Source organism: Sciurus carolinensis, chromosome 2 (assembly GCF_902686445.1).
Source record: "Sciurus carolinensis chromosome 2, mSciCar1.2, whole genome shotgun sequence".
Taxonomy (NCBI): domain Eukaryota; kingdom Metazoa; phylum Chordata; class Mammalia; order Rodentia; family Sciuridae; genus Sciurus; species Sciurus carolinensis.
In genome coordinates this window covers 169,442,057-169,455,266 of record NC_062214.1, presented here as the reverse complement: position 1 = coordinate 169,455,266, position 13,210 = coordinate 169,442,057, and positions in this window count along the sequence as shown.

Below are 13,210 nucleotides of genomic sequence, written 5' to 3'. Positions count from 1 at the left end.
CTTCTGTGGTATCCCAGGTCCTAGCAGCCTGGGAGTCACTCCTTCAAGCCAAAGATGTGAAAGCCCAAATTCTCAAATTCTCACCCCAGTCCTCCTGAACTGGACACCAAGGCCTCTAAGACCATATTTCCTGAAGATCCCCTGTAGGAGAGAGGCTGGTCTCTGGGGTGCTCTGTATGGGGTTATCAGAGGAGGAGACACACACCACACAGTTGTTTCTCCCCCATCGAGACTTAACGTGGTCAGAATTAGAGCCTGGAATTAGAGATTACTTGGGGATTTTTGCTTTTGGGTGCAAAAGCTGTGTGTTTAGACGATAAGGAGCTGGGTGGGACAAAGTGAGCAGTGGAGGCCCAGGAAGAGCTAGACTTTCATTAGGGCCCCTGGGGAGCAGTCCGCCCTCACCTTAAGGCTTGGGATGGGGAGGTAAGTAGCGCTGGCTTTCAACTGCCTGTTCCTGTTGATCTTTACTGTTGTAACCTTCCCCTGCCTATGAAATGTTGAGAGGCCATTGGGTTATGAACACTACTACCATCAAGGATGCAAGAGTGAACAAGCCATCTCTGTCCTTGAGGAACTCCTGTCTAAAGGGGACACACACATGTGAACAAGTAACTGCATGCTCAATAATACTTTGCTGAATGCTAGAGATTGCTTAAAAACAACTCAGGGTGACTATTCTTAGAATAAGCTAGGTTTTTTTCCCATTTTTTTTTACTTGTTCTTTTTAGATGTACATGAGTAGAGTGTACTCTGACATATTATAAATACATGGAGTGTAACTTATTCTAATTAAGATTCTATTTTTGTGGTTGTACATGATGTGTAATTTCACTGGTCTTGTATTCATATATGAATATAGGAGAATAATGTCCTATTTCCATCCTCTCTCCCTTCCGTTTATTCCCCTTTGTCTAATTCAAAGTACTTCTATTCTTCCCTAACCCTTCTCCCCTTATTGAGGATTACCATCCACATATCAGAGAAAACATTCAACCTTTGGTTTTTTTGGATTGGCTTATTTCACTTAGCATGGTAGTCTCCAGTTCCATCCATTTACTAGCAAATGCCATAATTTCATTCTTCTTTATGGCTGAGTAATATTCCACTATGTGTATATACCACATTTTCTTTATCCATTCATCTGTGGAAGGGCACCTCGGTTGGCTCCATAGCTTAGGTATTGTGAATTGAGCTGCTATATAAACATCGATATGGCTGTATCTCTATAATATGCTGATTTTAAGTTCTTTGGGCTTATGCCAAGGAGTGGGAAAACTGGGTGAAATGGTTCCATTCCAAGCTTTCTGAGGAATCTCCATACTGCATTCCAGAGTGATTGTACCAATCTGCAGTCCCACCAGTATTGTAGGAGTGTGCCTTTTCCCCCCATCCTTGCCAATACTTCTTGTTACTTGTATTCTTGAAAATTGCCATCCCAACTGGAGTGAGATGAAATCTCAGTGTAGTTTTAATTTGCATTTCTCTAATTGCTAGTGAGATGGAACATTTTTTCATATATTTGTTGACCAATCATATTTCTTCTGTGAAGTGCTGTTTAGTTCCTTTGCCCATTTATCAATTGTTTTTTTTTTTTTGGTATGAAGTTTTTAAAGATATATTCTTTATATATCATGGAGATTAATGCTGTATCTGAGGTGCAGATGGTAAAGATTGTCTCCCATTCTGTAGGCTCTCTCTTCACATTCTTGATTGTTTCCTTTGCTGTGAAGAAGCTTTTTAGTTTGACTCCATCCCAGTTATTGATTCTTGATTTTACTTCTTGCAAATAAGCTAGGTCCTATCCAGGTCACTGACCAAGTGACCCCCTTTCGTTTTTCTAGCAAGGCGACGCACTGGCTAAATGCTCGGCTCCAACGCTCGACCCGGGTTCTAATCCCACACTTGCCCACATAAAAACTCACACGCTGAATGTCCTGCCCACACCTCCACCCGGCTGTCATTCTCCTGTCAGTGGGCCTCCCCTCTGAGCCTGAGCGGAAGTGTTCTTGTGAGTGACACTCATCAGTCAGATGAGTGCCCGCCCCAAGAGGTAAGGGGATGTTTCAGTGGATGAAAGGGAGCTCTTGGTTGGGCCCTTGCTCTTGGCCTGTACTGGTGGTCGCGGCTTCCCAGGGTAATCCCAGCTCCCGCTCCTCACTCTTCTACGTGCTACTCTTCTATTTGTAGGCTTCTCTTCAGCGGTGCAAAGGCACCAGCCAGTTCTAGACCTTCTCAGCTGCGTCAGCTGCACCCCGGAGCTGATCGTGCTACTGTCCTCTTGCTCACGCTCAGGAGGCCAGCCCCAGCTCCCCATAGCTTAGAGTAGTCAAGGGGTCGGGGAACAGAGAGAAAGGCTGGCGTTCCCGGGTTCCACACGAGACCAACGTGTGGCCTTCCCATCAAAAGCTCTGGGTTCTGGTTCCCTTCCTGACAGGGCTCCAGAGGTCAGAGGCCAGACCCCAGTGGCTACCAGCAATTCCAGAAGGAGAAGCTATGTATAGGTCTGAACTGGCAAACGAGCCTGGGGCGGGTAAAGGAGGTAGATCCCACGCGTTTGCTCTGCTCGTAACAAGTGCCTTTTGGTTGGAAATCACAGATTTCCTCTTTAAGTGGCACCTGGTAGAATTATTATTTTTACTTGTAAAACACCTAATTAAAGGCGAAATCAACTCATATGGCTAGGAGAGAAAAGAAGACACTCTACACTTAAGTACATATTTAAAAAAACAAAACAACTAACTCTTTTTTTTTTAGAGTTGGATTAAAGGCAAGAAGAGAGGCCAGAGCTTTTGCAGGGAGTTCTCCCTATGGGTTCCCAGTGAACCTAAATGAAGGTACCCCTTTCCTCATCCGCATTTATTGAGTAACTACCACATATAAGAATAGGTCCTGCTGCCTGGAATATCCATCTCCCCAAGCCCCTTTCATTTTGTGGTACTAGGGATTGAATCCAGCGCCTCACACATGCTAGGCAAGGGCTTTATCACTGAGCTACATCTCCAGCCCTTTTAAAAATTCTATTTTATCATTCTTTATGGCTGAGTAATATTCCATTATATATATATATATACCACAGTTTCAGAAATTGGAGAATATCATGCTAAGTGAGCTAAACCAATCTCAAAAAAACCAAAGGACGAATGATATCGCTGATAAGTGGATGATGACACATAATGGGGGGTGGGAGGGGTTAGTGTTAGGGTTAGAGTTAGGGTCAGGGAGGGGGCAAGAATGGAGGAAGGAAGGACTGTGTAGAGGGAAAAGAGGGGAGGGAGGGGTGGGGGGAAGGGAAAAAATAACAGAATGAATCAAACAACATTACCCTATGTAAATTTATGATTACACAAATGGTATGCCTTTACACCATGTACAAATAGAGAAACAACATGTATCCCATTTGTTTACAATAAAAAAAAAATTCTATTTTGAAACAGACTGACCTTGACTTTGTGATCTTCCTGCTACAGGCTTCAGATTAGCTGTGAATATAGGCGTGCACCACCACCATGCCCTGCTCCCCTTTATAACAACGATTTACCCTTCAGGCCACAGCTCTCTGAGACTTTTCTCCTTTGGTTAGTGATAAGTCTTAAAATGCAAACTCCCTAAAAATCCTCACACACACGGAGGCACTAACACGTGTCAGATTTTCCTTGGAAGTCACTTTTGATGTAGAAGGGAAGCCCAGGTGGAGAACAAAGGAAGGCATAGGCTTCTGCAGGGAGTGGAAACAGAGTTATCAGGTGGTCCCAGGGACAATGGCCCTGAGGTTCAAGAAGGGGAGGCTAGAAATCTCAGAGATCAATTCAGCTAACTAACTTCTCAAGTGCTGAAGATGCACAAAGTTAAAGTCAGGCCTTCATCCTGCACATTCAGTACCTAATGCAGTTTTATTCCAGCCAAGGAGAGGTCAAAAGTAGCCAGAGTAGTTAGGACCAGGTACAAGTGAGGCTGAGAAGAGCCCTTGACATTCCAGGATACAACTTTGCACTTCACACTGGGCCAAGAATGTGGGCTTTGGAGTAGGACAGCTAGTGCTGACACTTTGGTATTTCCACTTAGTTGTGTGACTTTGGGTAATTTATTTAACTCCACTGGGTCTCCAGTTCCTCGTCAGTAACATGGAGGTTAAAATAATAGCTACCTCATAAGGTGACATTTACAAACCAAAGAAAGAGAGCAAAACACAGCTCTGGCACATGGTCACTACAGATGTTTCTGATTATAGGGCTGGATTATTCTGGAGGGAGGAAAATAAGGAGGTAAATGGCAGGGTTAGGGGCATAGGTTATAAGGGATGGGTTGGGGTTGTGTGAAGAAGACTTAGGAGTTAGGAGGGGTGGAGGTGCAGCTGGAATGTGAAATTCTCTACTTGGGTTCCCAGGATGTTTGGAGTGGTGAAATGCCCCAAAGTCTCAGTGACACTTAAGAATACCGTAGTTTATTTATAAACATCATGTGGCTAGATAGAGATATGGTCAAAGGGAGTGTCTGGATATAGGAATGGAAATGAGCTGACTCCGCAGGCGGTCTGTCTCTGCTGGGGACTCAGGCCACTTGGTACCCTCCTATTCAGAGTGTGGTCCACAGACCAGCTGCATAGCATCACCTGGGATCTTGTGAGGCAGAATCCTGGGCCCTGCTGCAGACTTACTGAATCAAAGTCTACATTTTAACAAGATCCCCAGGTGACTCATGGGTACATTAATGTTGTTGGGGTGTGGGTGAAAACTGCTGAGATTCTTAAATTCTTTACAGCAGGTCAATACTATCAGGTAATGGCAAGAACCTGATTACATTCTAATTTTAATGACCTTTATGCTTTAGTGGAGTTGTCTTTGAATAAAGTCTTTTTTATAGGAGGAAACCACATCATCCATATGCCTTTGATGTATCAAATGTTCCTGACCTTGGCACACGCATGTGCACGCACACACACACACACACCCTGTAACACCAGCAATATTCATCATAAGTTTCAATCACCAGATATAGTTCCTACATTAGTGGATTCAGTATGCATTCCCTAATGCATAACTTCTATTAATAGTCTTATTTAAAATTCCCTTATTGCCACCTGCAAGGGGATGCAGGAAATCAGTTCAAGCAAACTCCAGCAGTCCCGGGTGGAGCTGTCAGGTCTCTGTGCAGTGGGCACCAGAAGGACTGGGAATCAGGTTAAGAGGGCTTTTACTGTGTCCACCATGCTCGTTGGACCTGCCAGTGGTCTGTGCCTTGTTCTGTCATCTGCAAAGTGAGCAACATGATCGACAAAGGGGGTTTTGGCTTTTGGAACACACTCTCAGTTTTCTTTCCTCTTTTTGCTTTAACCTTTTTCTAAAGAGACTGTTGGGATCTTTTAATTAGAAGCTTATGCAAATCTGGGCAGGTTTGGGGTTAAACACAGGCTAGGACAGCAGGGCATGATGGCTCAAAAGGTAGCTGTGGTTGCAAGGAGTGAAGGGGAATGGAGAACGCTAAAGAATTTACCCTTCTACGTGTTCAAGGCCAGCTCTGATGGCAACTTAAGTTACCTCGTGAGCCTCTGCGGATGAAGAGTTAGTACCTTGCTTACTGACGTTGTGCCCAAGGGGCCACTGACATGCTTTTACAATCTCATCATTTCTTACAATGGACGTTTCCATTAAGTGCCAGTCTACCAGGAACTTGTAACCGTGCCTGATGGTCAGATGCTATTGTCTTTATCTTCATCCCTTTACCCTCATGCACATTAATTCATGCCAATAGATGTCTGGACCAAGAAGGACCAATTTTCCTTGGGGTAAGCTAGTATAAATATTCCAACATACATTTTTAGAATATTGAAACTAAGCCAAGGACTGTGCAGTCCCAGCTCCTTGGGAGGCTAAAATAGGAGGGTTGCTTGAGCCCAGGAGTTTGAGACCAGCCTGGGCCACTTAGTGAGGACCCATTTCAAAACAAACAAATGAATAAAACTACAAGAGATCTTAAAGTACTTCAGTGGTTCCCAAATATCGGTTTATGAACAAGGATCAGAATTTCAGTTTCTAAAAAAAATACTGTTTCCTGGATCTATAGTCTTTAAAATGCTTCCTGGGTGACTCTGATACCCTGACGGATTTATAACTTACCTTCACCCATTTCTAGGTGACATAAAGGAAGGTGAATGAAGTCTGCCACAAACTCAGGGTCTCCAGTTTAAAGATGGCAGATCCAAGTTGAGATTTACTGTCAGAGGAAACCTGCATTGCTAAGCCCATGTTTGTACCAAAGAAACATTACAGGTCATGCTAGATGAAAAGTAACCAAAATGAGCCAGGCACAGTGGTGCATGTCTGTAATCCCAGCAATGTGGGAGAGTGAGGTAGCAGGATCTCAAGTTTGAGGCCAGACTCAGCAACTTAGCAAGACCCTAAGTAACTTAGTGAGATCCTGTCTCAAAATTAAAATTGAAAAGGGTTGGGGTGGCTCAGTGAAGAACTCCTAGGTTCAATCCCCACTATCAAAAAAAAAAAAAAAAAAAGTAATGCAAAACCAAAATTTAAGGAGCATTTTAATAAAGTGGCCTTTGCTTTATTTGAGTTCTTCCCTAAAGGATTGAGAGAACCAATATCTTCCAAACACCCTCTCCCACTCTCACCTCCCTGCCTGAACTCAGTCTGTACCCACAGCCTGGTTGCTTTGAGGTCAGGCTGAGGGAAGGGACTAAGCGCTCTCCACGATTTCACAATTTCAGTAGCTTCTAAGTCTAGGAAAATAGTTTTCCTTATGAGATGCCAGACCCCATTTAGGACTTAGCAAAACAACAAATCAAAACAAAACAAAACATAAAACCAGACCAGACAATAGCTTTAGCTCATGATTCCTCAGATGACCTTGGAAACCTCCAAGGCCCTGTCCTGTTGGTGACTGACCAGACCTCAGTTCCCCTTGGGGTGTTTTCCTCCTTCCACATGAGGGGTCACTTTATGTGTGTGACTGCTTAGACTTTTCTCTGAGGCCTGCCCTCTCCCCAGCACACATTCCCCTGGGGGGCCTCACTCCCTCTTTGGAGGTGCTGGTGCTCAGGACACAATACCCCAAAATATGACAGCAGACCAGATCATGTCACCCCAGAATGTACCACTTTGCTGTATTGATGATTAGCTGGTTATTTTGGGAAACTGCAGATACAAGGTAGCTCTGAACAGCTGCCCTTATGTAAAAGGATTTTATATTTATAAAGGAAATTTTCATTAACTAAAGGTACCTACACCAGAAAGAGGCTTCTAGACATTTCTCACTCTCTCTTGCATAATGAAGCAACATCTACTCACCCCCGCTCCATATTTTGCCTCCACTTCTGCCCTGCAGAAGCCCCAGGCCCCTATTCCTTTCTGTCACTCAGGATGTTATATAAGTTCCAAAGATCTAGCTCTTGGAATCTCATGTTTTTTGTGGGACTCTTGTGCACATGTAGATAATTAAAATGTTTTTTCTCATGTTAATTTGCCTTATGTCAATTTAATTCGTAGCTCAGCCAAAGAAGCTAGAAGGGTGGAGGGGAGCCATTTCCTGTCCCCTGTAAATTAATCCTGATCATCAGTCCAGACCCTCTTCCTGTGCCTTCTTTTGGCCCATGCTTCTGGAACAGCTCTCATCTGCTAAACTTGAAAATTGAAAGGAGGTTTCTAGTTAAGTACCCTGGGACTCCATCTTTGTTCTTGTCTTATGTCAGATTAAGGACACAAAGAATTATTACTAAATCTGTAGATGGCATGAAGCCGAGGAAATGAGCGGACAGGAATGGTAGAATCGGGACCAAAATGCCCTCACGGACCATAAGGAAAGACTGAAATCAGTGAGTAAATTTAATAGGAATAAAATTTTGCATTAAAATATAGAAGTTGTAATACTATATTATTTCATTTATATGAATATTGAAAATAATTTTTGTCTTTGCAGAACTAATCCATGGGACTAAAAATCAGAATTGAGTTGTTTTTAGGGGCTTGGGTAGATCAATTGGGATGACAACATGAGAGTCCACTTTATGATTGGTGTGTTGGTGCAGAAGTATATTCATTTATAGTACAGTTGTTGTCCCTTATTCCGGGGATATGTTCCAAGACACCCAGTGGATGCCTGAAACTGTAGATAGTACTAAACCCTACATAACTATGTTTCTTTTCTATATGTACATACCTATGATAAAGTTTAATTTATAAATTAGGCACAGTAAGAGATTAATGAAAATAACCAATAATAAAATAGAAGAATTATTATGTATTCTGTAATGAATTGTGTGAATGTGACCTCTCTCAAAATATTCTATTGTACTTAGAACTTTTTGCTTAAAGGAAGCACTTTGTGGTTTCTCTTTGGCAAATCCAAATTGCCAGCATCACTGCTATTGTGCATTGGGACCATTGTTAAGTAAAATAAAGGCTTCTTACATACAAGCACTGTGATACCATGATAATTGATCTGATAATGAAATACTAATGACTAATGGGTGGGAAGTATATACAGTGTGGATACACTAGACAAAGGGATGATTCACTTCCTGGGTAGATGGGAACAGAACCGTGTGAGATTTTGTCACTCTATTCAGAATAGTACACAATTTAAAACTTAACAGCATTGTTTAATTTTGGAATTTTCTATTTCATATTTTCAGACTGCAGTTGATCACAAATAACTGAAACAGCAGAGATTGAAATTGTGGATTGTCATATGCAACCACAAAAATGGGAAGTTATACTCCATGTATGTATGATATGTCAAAACACATTCTACAGTCATGTATGACTAAAAGAACAAATAAAAAAATTTTTTAAGTGAGAAATTGTGGATGGGGATGTGGTCGTGGGGAACTAATGTACATAATTATCACTCAATAATATAATATTAAAATGTTTAAGTCAATGATATAACTGGAAGATAAAGTCATATATGCCCACTGTGAATGGTTAAAAAAAGAAAAATTGAAAAGCTAGGCACCTGTGCAGTCCAAAGGGAGGGAGAGGATGAAGGTCTTTTTATGGTTCCAATGTGCCACATTGCAAGACTGAAAAAGAAGCCTCAGAGTTGGAAAACCTGTCAGAAGCAGGGAAATGGAAGATACAAAGGACATTCAGGCTGGGAAAACAGATCATAAAGAGAGCGGAGATGGCTGTCTTTAAATATCTGCCACACTGTCATGCTGAAGAGAAGATGATCTTGCTCTAGACAGATCAAAGGCAGGTTGTGAATGGAAGCTACTGAAAGACAGATTCCAGCCCAGTGTAAGGGAGTCGATTCCAATAAGTGGAACTACCTAAAAACGGAATGGGCTGTCTTGGACATAGGACTCCCTGGAAGTAGTCAGGGGGCAGCTGGAGAACCACCTGTTATGGATATCTTAGGCTTCCAATGCGGAGAGTTATAGTTTCCTGAGAGTCTACCATGTGCCATGCACTCTGCTAAAACTGGGAGACAAAATGAATGACATCATTACTCTCCTTGTCTGGTAATTAGCTTCTACTGAAGAATGCTTACTTTGTCCCAGATTCCATCCAAAGCGTTTCTGTACTTGATCACACTTCATCCTTGTGGTAATACTCGGAGAATGCTACTGTTAGAATCCCCGTTTCCATAAACAAGACGAATAACCCATAGTGTTGACATCTACAGTTGAACCCTGATAAGGGACGTGGGGCCAGCACACGGCCATCGGGGAGGCCCGCAGAGCAGAGCTGTTCACCCGCTGCGTTTATTGGCGGCAGTCTTCACTTTGCCTCTCCTCAATGGCAGCTGCCAGAGGAGGGTTTGGGGTGGGGCCGGTGAAACTTCCAGAAAGAGCAGGATTAAAAGAACCAGGAAGGCTCTGGCAATCTGGTGACTGTTCAGTCCTCATAGGATCTTCCTTGAAGGGCTACGACTTTGCTCTCCCGAGTGGCATTCTCTAGCCGAATGTAACTGCTGAGCCATTCCTATGTGGCTGATCCAAATGGAAATGTGTTGTAAGTATGAATTACACACTGCATCATGAAAAAAGGAAGGTAGGGCATGGAGCTAGTAGTTTTATGTGGATTCTGTGCTAAAATGGTAATGGTTTAATACACTGGGTTAAATAAAATATTTTAATAGTTTTATTGCGATACAGTGTACACCATTTACAATGTACATTTTGATGGCTTTTAAAACATTCACAGTTGTGCACCGATCATCACCATCACTTTTCATTACCTCAACAAGAAACCCCTGCACCCCTCAGCCACCACTTCCCATTCTTTCCATCTCTTTGAACCCTTCCACTGGGCGACCACTAATCTACTTTCTGTCTCTACAATGTACCTGCTGGAGATTTCATATAAGTGGAATCATTCCATAAGTGATACTTTGTGACTGACTTCTTTCACTTAGCATAATGTTTTCAAGGTTGGTTTTTATCACGTACTGGTACCTAATTCCTTTTTATTGTGAATGATATGTGGATATACTACATTTTATTCATCCAGTTTTCATTTGCTGGGCATCCGGGTTGTTTCCACTCTTTGGCCATAATGAACAATGTTGCTATGAACATTAATGTATATATATGTGTGCTTCTTCTTCTCCTCCTCCTCCTCCTCCTCCTTCTTCTTCTTCTTCTTTTTTTTTTTTTTTTTCTGTACTGGGGATTAAACCCAGGGCCTTGCGAGTGCTAAGCAAATGCTCCACCACTGAGCTACATCCCTAACTTTATTTATTTTTTATTTTGTGTTAGGATCTTGCAAAATTGCCCAGGCTGCCCTCAAATTTATAATCATCCTGCCTTCACCTCCTGAGTAGTTGGGATTGCAGGCATGCACCACCACACCCAGCTTAGCATGAAAGGTTTTGTATGGATATGGATTCAGGTTTCTTGGGCATAAACTTAGGAGTAGAGTTGCTGGGTCATAGAGTTACTCTATGATTTACTGTTTGAGGAACTGCCAAACTTTTCTCTCCAGCAGCTGCTGGACCATATCGTGTTACCAGCAGGACTTCAATTTCTCTACATCTTCAACAACCCTTGCTCTCGGTCTATCTGATGATAGCCATCCTAATGGCTATGGAGTGGTATTTCATTCTAGTTTTGATTTGCATTTCTCTAATGGCTAATGATGTTGATCATCTGTTCATGTGTTTATTGGCATTTGCATATCTTCTTTGGAGAAATATCTGTTCTGACTCTTTGCCTGTTTTTAAATTGGGTAGTCTTTTTATTATTGGGTTGTGATAGTTCTTTATATTTCTAGACAGTCTTTTATCAGTTATATAATTGCAATTTCTTTTCATCCTTTGGGTTGTCATTTCTTAAAAGTGTCCTTTGAAGCACATTTTTAGTTTTAATGGATATAAAGTCCAACCTGTCATTTTTTTGTTGCTAGTGTTTTGGTGTTATATCTAGGAAACCAACACCTAATCCAATGTCATGTAGAATTTTGCAATTTCAGCTCTTACATTTAGGGCCTTTAATACATTTTAAGTAGATTTTTGTATATAGTGTGAGGCAGGGGTCTACCTTCTTTTTCTTTTTTTGGGGCGTACTGGGGATTGAACTGAGGGGCACTTTACCAGTGAGCTATATCCCCAGCATTTTTTTTTTCATGATGCTGAGGATTGAACCCAGGGCCTTGTACATGTGAGGCAAGCACTCTACCAACTGAGTTATATCTATCCCCACCTATCCCCAGTCTTTTAAAAAATATTTTATTTTGAGACAGAAGCTTGCTATGTTGCTGAGAGTCTCACTAAGTTGCTGAAGGTGGCCTTGAACTTGCAATCCTCCCACTTCAGCCTCCCAAGTTGCTGGGATTGCAGGTGTGCACCACTGCACCAGGATCTAACTTCATTTTTTGGCACATGACTATTGGGTTGCCCCAGCATCCTTTGTTGAAAAGATTCTTTTTTTCCCCATTGAATTGTCCTGTTACTCTTATAGAAAATCAATTTACTGTAAATGCAAGGATTTATTTTTGGACTCTCATTTCTATTCTGTTGACTACTGCTATCTTGAGGCTGGTATCACTGTCTTGATTGCTGTAACTTTGTAGTAAGTTTTGAAGTTTTGAAATCAGGAAGTATGGGTCCTCTGTTATTTTTCTGGATTTGTATTGTGTGTAGGTATTTTGGGTTCCTTTAATTTTTATATGAAGTTTAGGATCAGTTTGTCAATTTCTGCTAAAAAAAAAAAATCAGTTTAAGTTTTGATAAAACTTTGTTGGCTCTGTAGATCAATTTAGGATGTATTTTTTAAAAATTTTAGTTGTAGATGGAGACAATACATTTATTTTATTGATTTATTTTATGTGGGATCAAACCCAGTGCCTCACATATGGTAGGCAAGCCTCTACCACTGAGCTGCAACCCTAGCCCAAATATTTGTACCTTAATAATATTGTCTTGCAATTATTATGAGTTATATTTCCATTTATTTAGTTTCCTTTTTTAATCTCCTTCAACAATGTTTTTTTATCTTCAAGAGCATTAGTTTTCTTCCTCCTTCCTTCTCTTCCTCCTCCTCCTCCTCTTCTTCTTCTTCTTTTTTTTTTGTTTTGTTTTGTTTTGGTGCTAGGGATTGAACCCAGGGTTGCTCTACCACTGAGCTACCCCAACCCTTTTTAGTTTTCAGTTTGAGACAAAGTCTCACTTAGTTGCTTAGGGCCTCAAACTTTCCATTCTCCTGCCTCAAACTCCCACGTTGCTGGGATTGTAGGCATGTGCCACCATGCCCAGCAGTTTTATACTTCTTTTGATAAATTTATTCCTGAGTGTTTGATTCTTTTCGGTTGTTTTCTGAATTTTATTTTTTGTTCAGGATACATTATTACAAGTAATTTCCCTCTTTGTTTTTACTTTTTAAGCTATGAGTACTCGGAAATTTAAAATCACATAGGTGGTTTACTTTATTTTCCTAATGGACTACACTGTTCTAAATAAAGAGGCTGCGATGTGAGAAAACGGAAGGGCCATAAACAACGGGGTACATCCAAGGTGCTCGTGATCTGTGCCTCTAGACCTACATTTGTGAAACCTGGTGTAGGATTTTCCCTGTATGAAAATCACAGATCTTAAAGCCCTTTTGTTTGCATTCAGAGAAAACATGCCTAGCCACTTGTCCCTGTGCTAGCCAGGAGGGGGTTTAGTCAGGTGCAGGGTCTGAGGTGATTTCTCAGTCCTTGGACCTATGAAGGTAATAGAAGTGGCACTGCTTAAGCTTAGGCATAGAAAACCCAGG